The following is a 17419-nucleotide window of genomic DNA, read 5'->3' as shown; positions in this document are numbered from 1 at the left end:
CCTTTTTGTTTATTTATTTTGACTGCTACATTTTCCTTTATTTCGCTTGTAAGGGAAACCAATCAACTAAGTTGTCCCAAAACTGTTAGTGTTCACCGATCAGGAAGGAAACAAGCTCAGAAGACAAACTTTTCACTTCCTCTCAAACATATATTGCAAGTATCACAAAAAATTGTAACAACACATGCAACACGGGCTGGTTTTCAACATATGGAGAGCCCAAGCAAGAAGGGTGAGTGCCGCAGATCTACAGAGGTCAGACTGGGAGCGCTGCTCCAGGAAGTCTGAAGCTATCCACGCAGCTCTTTCCTCCCACGGTCCAGGCTCATCACTTCTTCCTATTCCAAGGGGGCTCATCCACACATAGAAATCCAGGCTGCTCCATATATATTAATACTCACCCAGCTGTGTTTCACGAGGCATCTCCACAAGCCAGTCCCCGACTCAGATTCTGTACAGGAAGTTCCCGTTGCTGTCAAAGAACTCTCGGCCCCTCTGCACTACTTTGCTGCTGAAGTTACCTGTCTCCTCTGCCTCCAACTCCTCCAGCTTCTGCTCACTTGGCAACGCAGCATCGCCGGTTCTTCTGGTGCTCCCAGCATCACTGGAGAACTTCTGCAGCTCTCGCCGATGACCTAGGGGTACAGCAACAGGCACACCCTCTCCTCCAGGTCCTGGATTTCTTTATTTCTTCCCTTCCATCTCCTTGGTGTATTTGTCCTGTGAGGGTCTGACTCTATCACTTTCTTTTTTTTGAGACGGAGTCTCACTCTGTTGCCCAGGCTGGAGTGCAGTGGCCTGATCTCCGCTCACTGCAAGCTCCGCCTCCCGGGTTCATGCCATTCTCCTGCCTCAGCCTCCCGGGTAGCTGGGACTATAGGCACCCGCCATCACGCCTGGCTAATTTTTTGTATTTTTAGTAGACAAGGGGTTTCACGGTGTGTTAGCCAGGATGGTCTCGATCTCCTGACCTCGTGATCCGCCGCCTCGGCCTCCCAAAGTGCTGGGATTACAGACGTTTCACTGTGTGTTAGCCAGGATGGTCTGGATCTTCTGACCTCGTGATCCGCCTGCCTCGGCCTCCCAAAGTGCTGGGATTACAGGCGTGAGCCACTGCGCCCGGCCCACTCTATAACTTTCTTTTTTTTTTTTTTTTTTTTTTGAGGCGGAGTCTCGCTCTGTCGCCCGGACTGGAGTGCAGTGGCCAGATCTCAGCTCACTGCAAGCTCCGCCTCCCGGGTTTACGCCATTCTCCTGCCTCAGCCTCCTGAGTAGCTGGGACTACAGGCGCCCGCCACCTCGCCCGGCTCGTTTTTTTTTTTTTGTATTTTTAGTAGAGATGGGGTTTCACCGTGTTAGCCAGGATGGTCTCGATCTCCTGACCTCGTGATCCGCCCGTCTCGGCCTCCCAAAGTGCTGGGATTACAGGCTTGAGCCACCGCGCCCGGCCCACTCTATAACTTTCAAAGCTGTGCTGTGATTAGGGTCTTTGGATGAGGCTTCAAGCCCAGGCATAAGCAAAGAGGCTGATACAGAGTGGCCTGCAGGGAGCGGCTTTGACGTATTTCCAGAGCCCGGGAGCTGCTGGAGCGAGTGGGCAAGTCCAGCTTTCTTAAGGACTTTTTGATCCTGCTTCAGTGTCTGCTCCAATGTGGGTACAAACTTGCCTTTTAAAACTCTTCGGATCACATCCGTGCTGACATCAAAGCCTTCAGCCAACCTGGGAACTGGCCAGGACTCTGGAAATTCCTCATATAAATATTGGATCTGCTCCACGGCTTCCCAGGATTTTGGATGGGGCACCAGGTGCCTCCATTTGCCTCTGAATTTTCTGGAATCGGATTGCTTTTTGCTGTCGTTTCAGGGTGCCGGGGCAGAAGCCGTGCATGGAAGCAGAATGGATGTTTGAAGAGCCTCAGGTTAAATCATGGAGGGCCCAGCCCTCTTCTCTTTGATGGCAAGGGCAACCTGTCCTTGTTGCCAGCTTATAGCTGCTCTGTACACCCAGAAAGCTAACACCTAGGACTCCCCTAAGCATGCCGAACTCTCTCAACTGATGATGAAATATGTCACTAGTGAAGGGACCAGTGGTCCCAGAGGATCTGAGTACCTGACGCTGTGCCCCTGACGAGTAAGAAGGAATAACAGCGGCAGGATGCCCAGCGCCAAGGGGGCATGGCCTGGGGTGCCAGGGCACGAGGCCCTGCTTCAAGCTGAGGGCCCAGGGAGAAACTCTCCACCTCCTACAGCTCCCATTCCTCCGGCTCCCAGTCAGAATGGGGGTCTGGCTCCCAGCCGATAGGGCCTAGGCCCGCCACCCCCTGGGTCGTGAACCCACAGCGAGCGACGGCAGTGCCAACACACCCGCCCAGCAAGAGACTCAGGGTAACTGCATGTCGATGCAAACCAGCCTTCGGCAGTCTGCTACCCTTTTTTGATTTTTGATTTTTGTTTTTGAGACACAGTCTCCCTCTGTTGCCCAGGCTGGAGTGCAATCTCGGCTCACTGCAGCCTCTACCTCTCAGGTTCAAGCGATTCTCCTGCCTCAACCTCCAGAGTAGCTAGGATTACAGGCACTCACTACCACACCTGGCTAATTTTTTGTAGTTTTGGTAGAGACGGAGTTTCACCATGGTGGCCAGGCTGGTCTTCAACTCCTAACTTCAAGTGATCCACTTGCCTCAGCCTCCCAAAGTACTGAGATTACAGGCATAAGCCACAATACCTGGCCAAAAAACGAGTTTCTTTAAAGAAAAAAATTAACCCCATAATAGTCCAGGCAGTACTGGGATAAAGTAACCACCATGGGTGTGATTTGGGGTGCCTGAACTGCGGGGCACATGGCCTCCCCTGCACCTCTTAGGGGCTGAGTTTGGTTGCCAATAACAGAAAATCCCCACAACAGTGGCTTAAACAAGATAGGGCTTATTTTTCTCTCATGCAGCAACAAGTCTGAGGGTGGCGCTGCGTAATGTCCTCCCCAAGGTTGTCAGGAACCCAGGCTCCTCTGGGATTCTCTGTCTTGCCCTCTGCATTGGTCAGTGTTCTCCAGGGAAACAGAACCAATAGGCTGGACGGATGGACGGACAGATGGATAGATGGCTAGATCGACAGGTTGATAGGTGGATAGATAAATAGATGGTAGATGGGGTGGGAGATGACTTCAAGAGGTTCATGTTGGCTGGTGCGGTGGCTCATGCCTGTAATCCCAGCACTTTGGGAGGCTGAGGCAGGTGGATCACTTGAGGTCAGGAGTTCGAGGTTTGAGACCAGCCCGGCCAACATGGTGAAACCCCATCTCTACTAAAAATATAAAAATTATCTGGGCATGGTGGTGGGCGTCTGTAATCCCAGCTACTCAGGAGGCTGAGGCAGGAGAATCACTTGTACCTGGGAGGCGGAGGCTGCAGTGAACCGAGATTGTGCCACTGCACTCCAGCCTGGCCACAGAGCGAGACTCTGTCTCTACATAAATAAATAAATAAATAAATAAATAAGCATCATCTGTTGCCACTATCAAGACAACCAGGGTTCTGTTAATGAGGAAGGATGGGAGAATGGGTGTTGCGCGAGGACGCAGAAGTCTCAGCCACCCTCCTCGTGTCACGGATGGCAAAGCTGAGGCCCAGAGAGGGATCCAATATTCTAGCTCAAACAGTGCTCACAGCTTCTGAAAAATCAGGATGTGTGGCCCCCTCATGCTGCATCACCTTCCCCAGTCTCCTCCCAGGTTCCCATCCCCCGGCTCCTAGCAGAGCCAGGCAGACCACAGGACCTTTCACAAATGCCCAGGGCACTCTGCCAGCTGCCTTCAAGTTTCCCAGCCCTGCTGTGCCGATGCCTTTGCTTAGCCTGTCCCTTTCTGTCCTCTGCTCATGCCTGGAAGACCTCACAAACTCCAAATGACCGTGACCCTTTCTGTCCTGTGGGAGAAGGTCCTCTCTGTTCTGGGCCTCTGCAGGGATGTAACCTCACCCCTAAAATAGGAGCGATGGCTGGGAGTGTGGCTCACGCCTGTAATCCCAACGTCTTGGGAGGCTGACGTGGGAGGCCTTCAGTCTTTTTGTTGTTGTCGTTGTTGTTGTTTTTGAGACAGGGTCTCATTCTGTCACCTGGGCTGGAGTGCAGTAGTGCAATTATGGCTAACAGCATCCTTGACCTTCTGGGCTCAAGCAATCCTCCCACCTCAGCCTCCTGAGTGGCTGGGGCTACAGGTGTGCTACCACACCTGGCTAATTTTTTCACTTTTATTTTTGTAGAGATAAGGTCTCACTCTATCCCCAAGGCTGGAGGACAGTGGCATGATCATAGCTCACCCACTTCAGCCTCCCCAAGTAGCTGGGTCTACAGTCATGCACCACCACATCTGGCTTTTTTTTTTTTTTTTTTTGAGACAGAGTTTCACTCTTGTCAGGCTGGAGTGCAATGGCATGATCTCAGCTCACTGCAACCTCTGCCTCCTGGGTTCAAGCTATTCTCTTGCCTCAGCCTCCTGAGTAGCTGGAATTACAGGCATGCGCCACCATGCCCAGCTAATTTTTGTATTTTTAGTATAGATAGGGTTTCACCATGTTGGCCAGGTTGGTCTCGAACTCCTGACCTCAGGTGATCCACCCACCTCAGCCTCCCAAAATGCTCCTAAGGCATGAGCCACTGCACCGGCTTTTTTTTTTTTTTGGAGTCTCGCTCTATCCCCCAGACTGGAGTGCAGTGGTGCAATCTCGGCTCGCTGCAAGCTCCGCCTCCCGGGTTCATGCCATTCTCCTGCCTCAGCCTCCCTAGTAGCTGGGACTACAGGCGCCCGCCACCACGCCCAGCTGATTTTTTGTATTTTTAGTAGAGATGGGGTTTCACCGTGGTCTCGATCTCCTGACCTTGTGATCTGCCCGCCTCGGCCTCCCAAAGTGCTGGGATTACAGGCGTGAGCCACTGCGCCCGGCTTTTTTTTTTTTTTTTAAAGAAGCAGGGTCTCTCCCTGTAGTCCAGGCTGGAGTGCAGTGGTGCAATCATAGCTCACTGCAGCCTCCAACTCTTGGACTCATGGGATCCTCAACTTCAGTCTTCTGAGAAGCTGGGACGACAGGCATGCAGCAACATGTCCAGCTTTTATATATATATATAGACAAACCCGGGCAACAAAGTGAGACCCTACCTCTACACATTTTTTTTTTTTTAAATTTAAAAATATATTAGCTGGGCTAGGCACGGTGGCTCACGCCTATAATCCCAGTACTTTGGGAGGCTGGAGTCCCCACGCCATGCAGGGTGTGGAGCCAACAGCAGCTTGTACAGCTGGCAGTGGCTGAGGACAGGAACTTCAGGCTCTGGTTGGCTGCCTGAGGCCTTTTGCCTGCACCACAGTGGGCCCAGAAGAGTCAGATTTTACAGCCTCAGGGGCAACCCTCACTCCAAAGGCCGGGAGACAGTAGATTAAAAAATAGCCAGGCCAGGCGTGGTGGCTCATGCCTGTAATCCCAGCACTTTGGGAGGCTGAGGCAAGCAGATCACCTGATGTCAGGAGTTTGAGACCAGCCTGGCCAACATGGTGAAAACCCACCTCTACTAAAAATACAAAAATTAGCCAGATGTGGTGGTGGACACCTGTAATTCCAGCTACTCAGGAGGCTGAGGCATGAGAATAGCTTGAACCCAGGAGGTAGAGGTTGCAGTGAGCTGAGATCATACCACTGTACTCCAGCCTGGGCAGTAGAGCAAGACTCAGTCAAAAAACAAAACAAAACAAACAAAAAAACCCCAAAACAAACAACAAAACCCAGCCAGGAGTATTTGGAGCTCTGGCGGGACCATTCCAAGGGGGTGATCCACACAGTCTCCCATAGCTCCAGCAGTCCCCTGCTCCCTAGCCGCACCCTACACTGGCTTTTCATGGCGCCACTCCCACATGGAGCTTCCCCAGTAAACTATCTCTGAGTCTGCTTTTGGGGAGCCCAGGCTGAGACAGGAGGTCTTCGAGGAGGACCCTCTGTTCCAGGGGAGGCAGCCTGGTGCGTAAGAGCTTTACGTACATCCAAGAGGTCAAGCTGTGCGCAGAAATTTATGTGAGTTTCGCAGTCTGGGTAGAAATAGCACTTCCAGTTTTCCTTCCCCCACATGCTTAGAACTGTCTTGGACTACTGCTCAGAAATGTGGGTGGAGGATTACCCAGGTGCTGAGGCAAGAGACTGAAGGCACACACTGTTTCAGTATAATACAGAAAATAGTTAGAATAAGAATAATCATAATACAAATTAGATATAGAGATAATCAGGGACAATTATCAATCATTATTATAAACATTATTGGCCGGGTGCGGTGGCTCAAGCCTGTAATCCCAGCACTTTGGGAGGCCGAGACGGGCGGATCACGAGGTCAGGAGATCGAGACCATCCCGGCTAACACGGTGAAACCCCGTCTCTACTTAAAAAATACGAAAAACTAGCCAGGCGAGGTGGCGGGCGCCTGTAGTCCCAGATACTTAGGAGGCTGAGGCAGGGGAATGGCGTAAACCCAGGAGGCGGAGCTTGCAGTGAGCTGAGATCCGGCCACTGCACTCCAGCCTGGGTGACAGAGCGAGACTCCGTCTCAAAAAAAAAAAAAAAAAATTATTAATCATTTGCTTTTTTTTGTTTTTTTTTTTTTTGTTTTTGTTTTTGAGACGGAGTCTTGCTCTGTCGCCCAGACTGGAGGGCAGTGGTCGGATCTCAGCTCACTGCAAGCTCCGCCTCCTGGGTTTACGCCATTCCCCTGCCTCAGCCTCCCGAGTAGCTGGGACTACAGGCGCCCGCCACCTCACCCGGCTAGTTTTTTGTATTTTTTTTAGTAGAGACGGGGTTTCACCGTGTTAGCCAGGATGGTCTAGATCTCCCGACCTCGTGATCCGCCCGTCTCGGCCTCCCAAAGTGCTGGGATTACAGGCTTGAGCCACCGCACCTGGCCTAATCATTCGCTTTTAATATGACTCTTTGTTGCATTACTGATATAACCTAGGAATAACCGGTGGGTATAGGGTCAGGTGCTGAACGGATATGGTGAGAAGTGACCTAGAAGGCAAGAGGTGAGTCCTTTGACACGCCCGCATAAGGGCCGCTTGAGGGCAACTTGGTCAAGCGGTAACGCCAGTGTCTGGGAAGGCACCCTTTACTTAGCAGACCGCAAAAGCAAAAGGGAGTCTCCTTTCCTTGCAGGAGTCAAGGAACGCTCTGCTCCACCAGCTTCTTGTGGAAGGCTGGATATGATCCAGGCCAGCCCGCAGTCCTCCGGAGGCCTAGCCCCCTCCCTGTGGTGCTGTGCTTCAACGGTCACGCTCCTTGTCCACTTTCATGTTCCTCCTGTACTCCTGGTTCCTCTTTGAAGTTCATAGTAGATAGCGGTAGAAGAAATAGTGAAAGTCTTAAAGTCTTTGATCTTTTTGATACATGCAGAGAAGAAAACGCTGATGGATTCTGCCTTCCCTCTCTGCTTTGGCTACCTAAAAGGGAAGGGCCCCCTGTCCCACGATCACATGACTTGCCTGACCTTATCAATCACTTGGACAACTCACCCTCCTTACCCTGCCCCCTTATCTTGTATGCAATAAGTATCAGCGTGCCCAGACATTCGGGGCCACTACCCATCTCTGCATCTTGGTGGTAGTGGTCCCCTGGGCCCAGCTGTTTTCTCTTCAGCTCTTTGTCGTGTGTCTTTATTTCTAATGATCTCTCATCTCTGCACACGGGGAAAACACCCGCTAAGCCTCGTAGGGCTGGACCTTACACAGAAGGAAACTTATCATTAGGAAAAATCAGGAAGAATGTCCCTGTGTTTTCCCAAATGAAAAAGGAAGATGAGTCAGTAGCATATTATTATTATTACTACTTTTTGAGACCGAGTCTCACTCTGTTGCCCAGGTTGGAGTGCAGTGGCATGATCTCAGCTCACTGCAACCTCTACCTCCTGGGTTCAAGTGATTCTCCTGCCTCAGCCTTCCGAGTAGCTGGGATTACAGGTGCATGCCACTACCACTCAGCTAATTTTTGTATTTTTAGTAGAGATGGGGTTTCCATGTTGGCCAGGCTGGTCTCAAACTCCCGACCTCAAATGATCCATTCGCTTCGGCCTCCCAAAGTGCTGGGATTACAGGCATGAGCCATTGCACCCGACCTTTAATTTTAAAATTTTAAAAATTATTTATTTATTTTTAGAGACAGGGTTCCACTCTGTCACCCAGGCTGGAGTGTAGTGCCACAATTGTGGCTCACTGCAGACTCAAATCCTGGTCTCAAGTTAAGGGAGGAGATCACTACTACTCCTGCTGCCCTCCTCCCCTCCCCTTGCCTAGTTCAAAGACAGGAGAAAAGAGAGAAAGAAACAAAAGTAAGGGATAAGTAGCCAGACAACCTTGGCATCACCACCCAGTCCTAGGAGTTAAACAAAGTAATAATAATAACATCAACCCCTGGCCTAAACTACTTGTGTTATCTGTAAATTCCAGACACTGTACGAAAAAAGCATTGTAAAGCTTTTTGTTCTGTTAGCTGATGCATGAAGCCCCCAGTCACGTTTCCCACGCTTGCTCGATTTATCATGACCCTTTCACATGGACCTCTTAAAGTTGTAAGCCTTTAAAAAGGCCAAATATTTCTTTCTCGGGGAGCTCGGCTCTTAAGACGCGAGTCTGCCGATGCTCCTGGCCGAATAAAAAACCTCCTCCTTCTTTAATCTGGTGTCTGAGGAGTTTTGTCTGCGGCTCATCTTGCTACAAAGTGATATTCTCAGGCCGGGCGCGGTGGCTTACGCCTGTAATCCCAGCACTTTGGGAGGCTGAGATGGGCGGATCACGAGGTCAGGAGATCGAGACCATCCTGGCTAACACGGTGAAACCCCGTCTCTACTAAAAATACAAAAATTAGCTGGGTGCGGTGGCGGGCGCCTGTAGTCCCAGCTACATGGGAGGCTGAGGCAGGAGGATGGCGTGAACCTGGGAGGCGGAGCTTGCAGTGAGTGGAGATCGTGCCACTGCACTCCAGCCTGGGCAACAGAGCGACACTCCGTCTCAAAACAAAAAAACAAAAAAACAAAGTGATGTTCTCGCCTTGGCCTCCTGAGTAGCTGGGACTGCAGGTGTGCATCATTATGCCCAGCTACTTTTTTGATTTTTTCTTTTTTTCCTCTGGTAGAGATGAGGTCTCCCTATGTTGCATAGGCTGATCTTGAACTCTTGGCCTCAAGTGATCCTCCCATCTCAGCTTCCGGAGCAGCTGGGACTACAGGTGAGCACCACCACACCAACATTTTGACATGTTTTTTGTGTAAACAGAGTCTTGTGTTATTCAAATGATCCTCCTGCCTTGGCCTCCAGAGCACTTGAGACTAGAGGCATATACCAACACACCCAATTAAAAAACATTTTTTGGGCCGGGCGCGGTGGCTCAAGCCTGTAATCCCTGCACTTTGGGAGGCTGAGACGGGTGGATCACGAGGTCACGAGATCGAGACCATCCTGGCTAACACGGTGAAACCCCGTCTCTACTAAAAAATACAAAAAACTAGCCGGGCGAGGTGGCGGACGCCTGTAGTCCCAGCTACCCGGGAGGCTGAGGCAGGAGAATGGCGTGAACCCGGGAGGCGGAGCTTGCAGTGAGCTGAGATCCGGCCACTGCACTCCAGCCCGGGCGGCAGAGCGAGACTCCGTCTCAAAAAAAAAAAAAAAATTTTTTTTGTATAAACAGTGTCTTGGGCCCGGCACCGTGACTGATGCCTATAATCCCAGCACTTTGGGAGGCCAAGATGAGCAGATCACTTGAGGTCAGGAGTTCGAGACCAGCCTGGCCAACATAGTGAAACCCTATCTTTACTAAAGATACATAAATTAGCTGGGCGTCATGGCGCCGGCCTGTAGTCCCAGCTACTCAGGAGGCTGAGGCAGGAGAATCACTTGAACTTGGGAGGTGGAGGTTGCAATGAGCTGAGACTGGGCCACTGCACTCCAGCCTAGGTGACAGAGTGAGACTCCATCAACAACAACAACAACAACAACAACAAAAACCAGAGTCTTGTTGTGTTGCCCAGGCTGGTCTCTAACTCCTGGCCTCAAATGATCCTCCTGCCTCAGCCTCCAGAGCAGTTGGGACTATAGGCATATACCACTACACCCAATTAATTTTTTTTTTTTTTTTTTTTATTTTTATAAACAGGGTCTTTTTGTGTTGCCCAGGCTGGTCTCAAACTCCTGGGAGCACAGGTCATGCTAATTCTACTGAGGAGGCTGAAGATGTATGCCCCACGCTGTCTTCCTGATGTTTCTGTATAGATAAGGGGCCTCGTCAGTCCAAGCTGCTACAACAAACTCCCGTAGATTGGGCGGCTTAAAAGCAACAGATATTTATTTCTCCTCTAAGATCACATGGTTGGGGCCGGGCGCGGTGGCTCACACCTGTAATTCCAGCACTTTGGGAGGCCGAGGTGGGCTAATCACGAGGTCAGGAGATCGAGACCATCCTGGCTAACATGGTGAAACCCCGTCTCTACTAAAGACACAAAAAATTAGCCGGGCGTGGTGCCTGGCGCCTGTAGTCCCAGCTACTCGGGAGGCTGAGGCAGGAGAATAGCGTGAACCTGGGAGACGGCGCTTGCAGTGAGCGGAGATCGTGCCGCTGCACTCCGGCCTGGGCGACAGAGCGAGACTCTGCTCAAAAAAAAAAAAAAAAAAAAAAAAAAGAATCACAAGATTAGGATGCCAGCGTGGTCGGGCTCTCCCCTGGGTTGAAGACAGCCACCTTCTTCTTGTAACCTTACTCGGTGGAAAGAGGGGGAGGAGGAGACCGGACGCAGTGGCTCACGGCACTTTGGGAGGCCAAGGTGGACAGATCACTTGAGGTCAGGAGTTCAAGACCAGCCTGGCCAACATTGTGAAACCCCCGTCTACTAAAAATACAAAAAAAAAAAAAATTTAGACGACTGTGGTGCAGGTGCCTGTAATCCCAGCTACTCAGGAGGTGGAGGCAGGAGAATTGCTTGAACAGGGGAGGTGTAGGTTGCAGTGAGCCGAGATCTCGTCACTGCACTCCACTGGCCTGGGTGACAGCGTGAGACTCCATCTCCAGAAAAAAAAAAAAAAAAAAGAGGGGGAGGGCACTCTCTGAGGTCCTTTTTATATGAGGCCTAATCCCATGGTTGAGGGCTCCACCTTCATGACCCTTTCTCCTCCCAAACGCCCCGCCTCCGAATACCATCACCTTGGTGTGAACACATGAACTTGGGAAGGAATGACACAGACATTCTGTCGGCTGCAGTGCAAGCCTGGACCATCAGGACTTGGCTACAATTCCCAGTGCCTTCCCCACCCCACCGAGTCCCTGACGCTTGCTGGCCATACCCATGGCAGCCCTTAGCATGCGGAACCGGGAGTCTGGGCTGATCCACCAGTTCTCTGAGCGCTCCTCAAGTCAGGGCCCAGGTCCACTCCACCTTGGCTCCTCCAGGATTGGCCCATAGTCCCTCCTCTTCCCTTCCTTTGGGGGGCTCCTGTTGCCTACAGAGCAAACTGTCACCTCCGCAGCATCTGGCCTCTACTGGCCATTCTGGCTACCAGGAGGGTAGGGTAGGAGGAGGTGGAGAGGGCTTGGTAGGACTGGGGCATGGGGCAAGGTGGGAGGACTTGGCCCTTGTATGGTGGCCTCTGAGTGACACCACCATACACATCCCTTCAGCTGCCATGGTGATGACTCTGGTGCCTGTATCTCCTTTCCCCTGTATTTATTTATTTATTTTATTTATTTTTATTATTATTATTTTTGAAATGGAGTCTCACCCTGTTGCCCAGGCTGGAGTGCAATGGTGTGATGTTGGCTCACTGCAACCTCTGCTTCCCGGGTTCAAGCAATTCTCCTGCCTCAGCCTCCTGAGTAGCTGGGATTACAGGTGCCTGCTACCACGCTCAGCTAATTTTTTGTATTTGTAGTAGAAACAGGGCTTCACTATGTTGGCCAGGCTGGTCTCGAACTCCTGACCTCAGGTGATCCACCCACTTCAGCCTCCCAAAATGCTGGGATTACAGGCGTGAGACCCCAGGCCCGGCCTCCCCTGGGTTCAAGACACAAACATCCAATGGTCTCCTGATAAGTGTGATGTCCTGTGGGTGTCTCTAACTCAGCACATACAACATCAAGTTCAAAGTTTCCTCCCCCAAACCGTTCTCCTGTGTGGTCTCCTATCTCTCACATGGTACAACCATCCACTCCACTGGCTGCCCAGAAATCAGGTTATCGCCCCAGCTCCTCTCCCTTCCTCCTTCAGCTGATCCCTAAACCTGCCCTATCCATTCTAGCTGCCGTCTCCCCACTATCTATCAGCTTGGTCCTCTTCCTGTACCACTGCATAAACTTAAGTCACCGTCACCTCCATTGCGGCCACAGCAGCACCTGCAGCCCCTCTCTGGGTGCAAACCTGGTAGGTGCTAGCATCTTGCACATCTCTGATCACATGGATGGCCATGGCAGTGGGAGGGACAATTATTTCAAGCATTATGCAGAGAAGGAAATGGAAGTCCCAGGTCAGGCAGTGGCTGAGTAACGGTCTCAGCATCCAGTCCTGGGTTCCCACCACCTCCCTCTTACCTGACACTGCACGAAAGAATGCAGCGAAGAAAGACAGGGATGGGGGTGGGGAGGAGTGAGCTCACGATGAATCAGGAGGGCTCCTCAGTCCATTCTCTTGGTTGCTTTTATCTTGTCTTATCTTATCTTACACTATCTTATCTTATCTCATTGTTTTTGTGCAGGCAGGGTCTCATCTTATTACCCAGGCTGGTCTGGAACTCCTGAGTGCAAATGATCCTCCTGCCTGGGCCTTCCAAAGTGCTGGAATCACAGGTGTGAGCCACTGATTCTTGGATTTGCTTTCCTTTTATTTTTTTGAGACAGATCTCACTCTGTCGCCCAGGCTGGAGTGCAGTGGCACCATCTTGGCTCACTGCAAGCTTCACCTCCTGGGTTCAAGTGATTCTCCTGTCTCAGCCTCCCAAGTAGCTGGGATTACAGATGCCTGCCACCACACCTGGCTAATTTTTGTATTTTTAGTAGAGACAGGGTTTCATCATGTTGGCCAGGCTGGTCCTGAACTCCTGACCTCAGGTGATCCGTCCGCCTCAGCCTCCCAAAGTGTTGGGATTACAGGTGTGAGCCACTGTGCCTGGCCCCTCTTGAATTTTCATATCATCTACATGGTTAATTGAATTTTCAATTCACAGACCTTGTTTTGTTTGTTTTTCACATCCTGTTGATGATGCTTATATGGATCCCAGGGCCAGAGGTCATCAGGATCTCCCAGCAGCAGCCTGGCCAACATAGTGAGACCCCCATCTCTACAAAAAAAAAAAAAAAAAACAAAAGAAATTAGCAAGGCATGATGGTGCGCACCTGTAGTCCCAGCTACTCAGGAGGCTGAGGCAGGAGGACTGCTTAAGCCCAGGAGGCTGAGGCTGCAGTAAGCCATGATGGCACCACTGCACACTCCAGCTTGGACAACAGAGCAAGACGTTGTCTCTTAAAAAGACAAAAAAAAAAAAAAAAAAGAACCTCTCAGAACTTCATAGCTGCTACTATTAGTAGCAGCTGATGTTTCCTGGCTGATCGCTTGCCTAAGCCACAGTTACTTCTATTTTTCCTCTGCTGCAACCCTGGTTATGAAACCAGAAATAGTTGTAGCTGGTAGAGACACTGAAATACCTCAAAGTAAAATCCAGAGGCTGGGCCAGGCTGTGGTCAGTCCAGGGGAGACCACAGCCTTTGCAGAGGGGCCCAGGGTCCCTGAAGGTGGGTGGCAGCCAACGGAGCTGCTGGGGGGGTGGGAGAGGGGGATGGGCAGCCAACTTGAAGGAGCCTGGAGCCCGGAAGAGGAAGAGATGAAAACCATCACAGAGAGGTGTCTCCAGGGCCGAGCTGAGGCCCTGGCCAAGGAAGTCACAAGACTGTAGCGTGGCTCCATCTTTGGGGCCCACAATTTGGATTCAGGTCCTGGCTCTGTCACTTACACAGCTCTGTGTCTCTGGCTAGTTGGTTACCTTCTCTGGTCCCCTGCTTCCTTATCTGTAAACCAGGAGATAAGGTACAGCCACTGCAGAGTGGGTAAGCAAAAGGTATCTGCATGTTGCTGATGTAACAGGTGAAGCTGACATAAGGTAAAAGTAACCATTTTAAAGTGAACAATTCAGGAGCATTTAGTACACATTCACAATGTTGCTGAGGTAAGAGGTGAAGCTCAAGTAACACAACAGTAACCATTTTAAAATGAACAATTCAAGGGTATTTAGTGTATTCAAAATGTTGCTGATGTAACAGGTGAAACTGACATAACACAAAAGTAACCATTTTATTTATTTATTTATTTATTATTTTTGAGATAGAGTCTCACTCTGTCACCCAGGCTGGGGTGCAGTGGCATGATCTCCGCCTCCAGCCTCCACCTCTCAGGTTTTTGTTTGTTTGTCTGTTTTGAGATGGAGTCTTACTTTGTTGCCCAGGTTAAAGCGACCTCCAACTCCTGAGTTCAAGTGATTCTCCTGCCTCAGCCTCCCGAGTAGCTGGGATTACAGGTGCCCGACACCACACCCGGCTAATTTTTTGTAGTTTTAGTAAAGACGGGGTTTCATCATGTGTTGGCCAGGTTGGTCTCGAACTCCTGACCTCGTGATGTGCCCGCCTCAGCCTCCTAAAGCACTGGGATTACAGGTGTGAGCCACCAAGCTCAGCTGACCTCTCAGGTTTAAGCGATTCTCCCACCTCAGCCTCCCAAGTAGCTGGGATTGCAGGCGCCCACCACCACACCTGGCTAATTTTTGTATTTTAATTTTTAGTAGAGACAGGTTTCACCATGTTGGCCAGGCTGGTCTTGAACTCCCGACCTCGGGTGATACCCACCCGCCTTGGCCTCCTGGAAGTGCTGGGATTACAGGCGTGAGCCACCGTGCCGGCCTGGCTTTTGTTTTGAAAGTGGGAGAGGCCTGATACTATTTAAATCTAAAGATTGGCCGGGCGCGGTGGCTCAAGCCTGTAATCCCAGCACTTTGGGAGGCCGAGACGGGCAGATCACGAGGTCAGGAGATCGAGACCATCCTGGCTGACACGGTGAAACCTCATCTCTACTAAAAAAATACAAAAACTAGCCGGGCGAGGTGGCGGGCGCCTGTAGTCCCAGCTACTCGGGAGGCTGAGGCAGGAGAATGGCGTAAATCCGGGAGGCGGAGCTTGCAGTGAGCTGAGATCTGGCCACTGCCCTCCAGCTCAGGCGACAGAGCGAGACTCCGCCTCAAAAAAAAAAAAAAAAAAAAGATAAAAGGCTGGGTCATGCCTGTAATCCCAGCATTTTGGGAAGCCGAGGCAGGAAGATCGCTTGATCCCAGGAGTTGCAGACCAGCCTGGGCAACATGGCAAGATGCCATCTCTAGAAAAAAATACAAAAATTAGCCTGGTGGATGGCTAATTTTTGCCTGTAGCCCCAGCTGAGGTGGGAGAATCACTTAAGTCCAGGAGATCGAGGCTGCAGTGAGCCATGATCACGCCACTGCACTTCAGCCTGGGCGACAGAGTGAGATCCTGTCTCAAAACAAACAAACAAACAAACAAACACTAAAGGGAAGGATCCAATGGAGAGGAGACAGAGGTTAAATGTGTAAGACAGAGAAGAAAAACTGATAGAAATTTTTTTCTTTTTTGAGACAGAGTTTCGCTCTTTTTGCCTAGGCTGCAGTGCAATGGCGCGATCTCGGCTCACTGAAACCTCTGCCTCCCAGGTTCATGTGATTCTCCTGTCTCAACCTCCCAAGTAGCGGGGATTACAGGCATATACCAGCATGCCTGGCTAATTTTGTATTTTTAGTAGAGACGTGGTTTCACCATGTTGGCCAGGCTGGTCTTGAACTCCTGACCTCAAGTGATCTACCTGTTTCGGCCTCCCAAAGTGCTGGGATTACAGGCATGAGCCACCGCGCACGACCGATAGTGAGAAATTTCTAAGCTGAGACAGGCATTATAGGGAGACATTGCCAGTGGCTGTCATCTTATTTACATACATGCAATTACATATATGTATGTATACAACATAGACATATTATACATGTATAGTTATATATGTATGTGTATAATATATAAACATATATACTACATACATACACATAGTAGGTAACATGTATGCATTACACACACGTATAAACATATTATCCACTGTGAATGTGTATATAATATACACATATATTTTGTGGTGGGTGGTTGTTGCTTTTTCTCCCCACTAGAATATACGCCCCAGGAGGGCAGGGGCCTCGCCCATCTCCCTCACTTCCACATTGCCAGGGCCCGGTGGGTGGGGACTCCTTTGTGATTGGCTGCAGGGAGTGGAAGAGTGAAGAGGTGACCATGGTTGGAAGGCTGCCTCCGGAGTCCATCAGAAGGGGCGGCCTAAAAACATCATGGATTGAAAAAGTTCTGGGGGTGGATGGTGGTGATGTGAATGTGCTTAATGCCACTGAAGGGTGTGATTAAAAATGGTTAAGATGGTAAATTTTATGTTATATATATTTTACCATATTAAAAAAAAAAATCACTGGGCCTGGTGCGGTGGCTCACGCCTGTAATCCCAGAGCTTTGGGAGGCTGAGGCAGGAGGATTGATTGAGTCCAGGGGTTCAAGACCACCCTGGGCAACATAGTGAGACTCCTCGTTTCTATTAAAAATTAAAAATTAGCCGGGTGTGGTGGCATCTGCCTGTAGTTTCAGCTACTTGGGAGGCTGAGGTGGGAGGATGGCTTGAACTCAGGAGGTTGAGGCTGCAGTGAGCTGCGACTGCACCACTGCACCCCAGCCTGGGCGACACAGTGAGATCCTGTCTCTAAACAAATAAACAAACACACAAAACTACACTAATGCCAAGAACAATTACTGCAAGCTCACTATGCATTAGGCCTCTTGCTAAGCTCTTTACCCGTGTCATCTCATTTGTCTCACATACTCCCTGCAAGGCAGGGTCACTAACCTATTATATTTTACGGATTGGAGACAACCTCAGAGAGGTTAAGTCACTTGCCCAAGGTCACACAGCGAGTCTCAAGCCCCAGCCGGTGAGCATCACGATCCTTTGCCAATGAGCCGATGCTCGAGAAAGGGTCGGGTAGACAACAGGCACTGCATAAAGGTTGGTTAACGGGACCGTGTTTGCCTGCGGCGTGAAGCTCCGGGCTTGGACGGCGAGACAGCTACGCGCCCCCGAGCCGCCGCGCGCCCGCCCTGCCGGGGCGGAGTCAACGCCGCGGATTGGCTGCTGAGGAAGGGGGCGTGGCTCGTGGCGGCCGGTGGGCGGGGTCGATCTCTGGCCGTAAGTACGCGCCACATGGCACTGGCTCGCGAGGGCGGGGGCGGGCTGGCGGGGCGCAGGCGCGCTGAGGGCGGGCGCC

General features: G+C 50.9%; 1 long non-coding RNA gene and 1 pseudogene across 1 annotated transcript; both read right to left on the bottom strand.

Annotated features, from left to right (window-relative positions):
- Positions 1–426: 426 nt before the first annotated feature.
- LOC117072190 lies at positions 427–3738 on the bottom strand (annotated as a pseudogene).
- A 4461-nt stretch (positions 3739–8199) lies between these two features.
- Positions 8200–17195, bottom strand: LOC117073101. The gene is made up of 3 exons (XR_004433107.1): positions 17002–17195; positions 13228–13339; positions 8200–8313 (listed from the first exon to the last, which is right to left on the bottom strand). It is a non-coding gene; the product is annotated as an uncharacterized LOC117073101 (long non-coding RNA).
- Between the last annotated feature and the right edge of the window lie 224 nt (positions 17196–17419).

Source organism: Trachypithecus francoisi, unplaced genomic scaffold (genome assembly GCF_009764315.1).
Source record: "Trachypithecus francoisi isolate TF-2019V2 unplaced genomic scaffold, Tfra_2.0 Lachesis_group4, whole genome shotgun sequence".
NCBI classification, from domain to species: domain Eukaryota; kingdom Metazoa; phylum Chordata; class Mammalia; order Primates; family Cercopithecidae; genus Trachypithecus; species Trachypithecus francoisi.
Note: the sequence above shows the minus strand (reverse complement) of the source record. Positions and strands in the feature narration are given on the sequence as shown.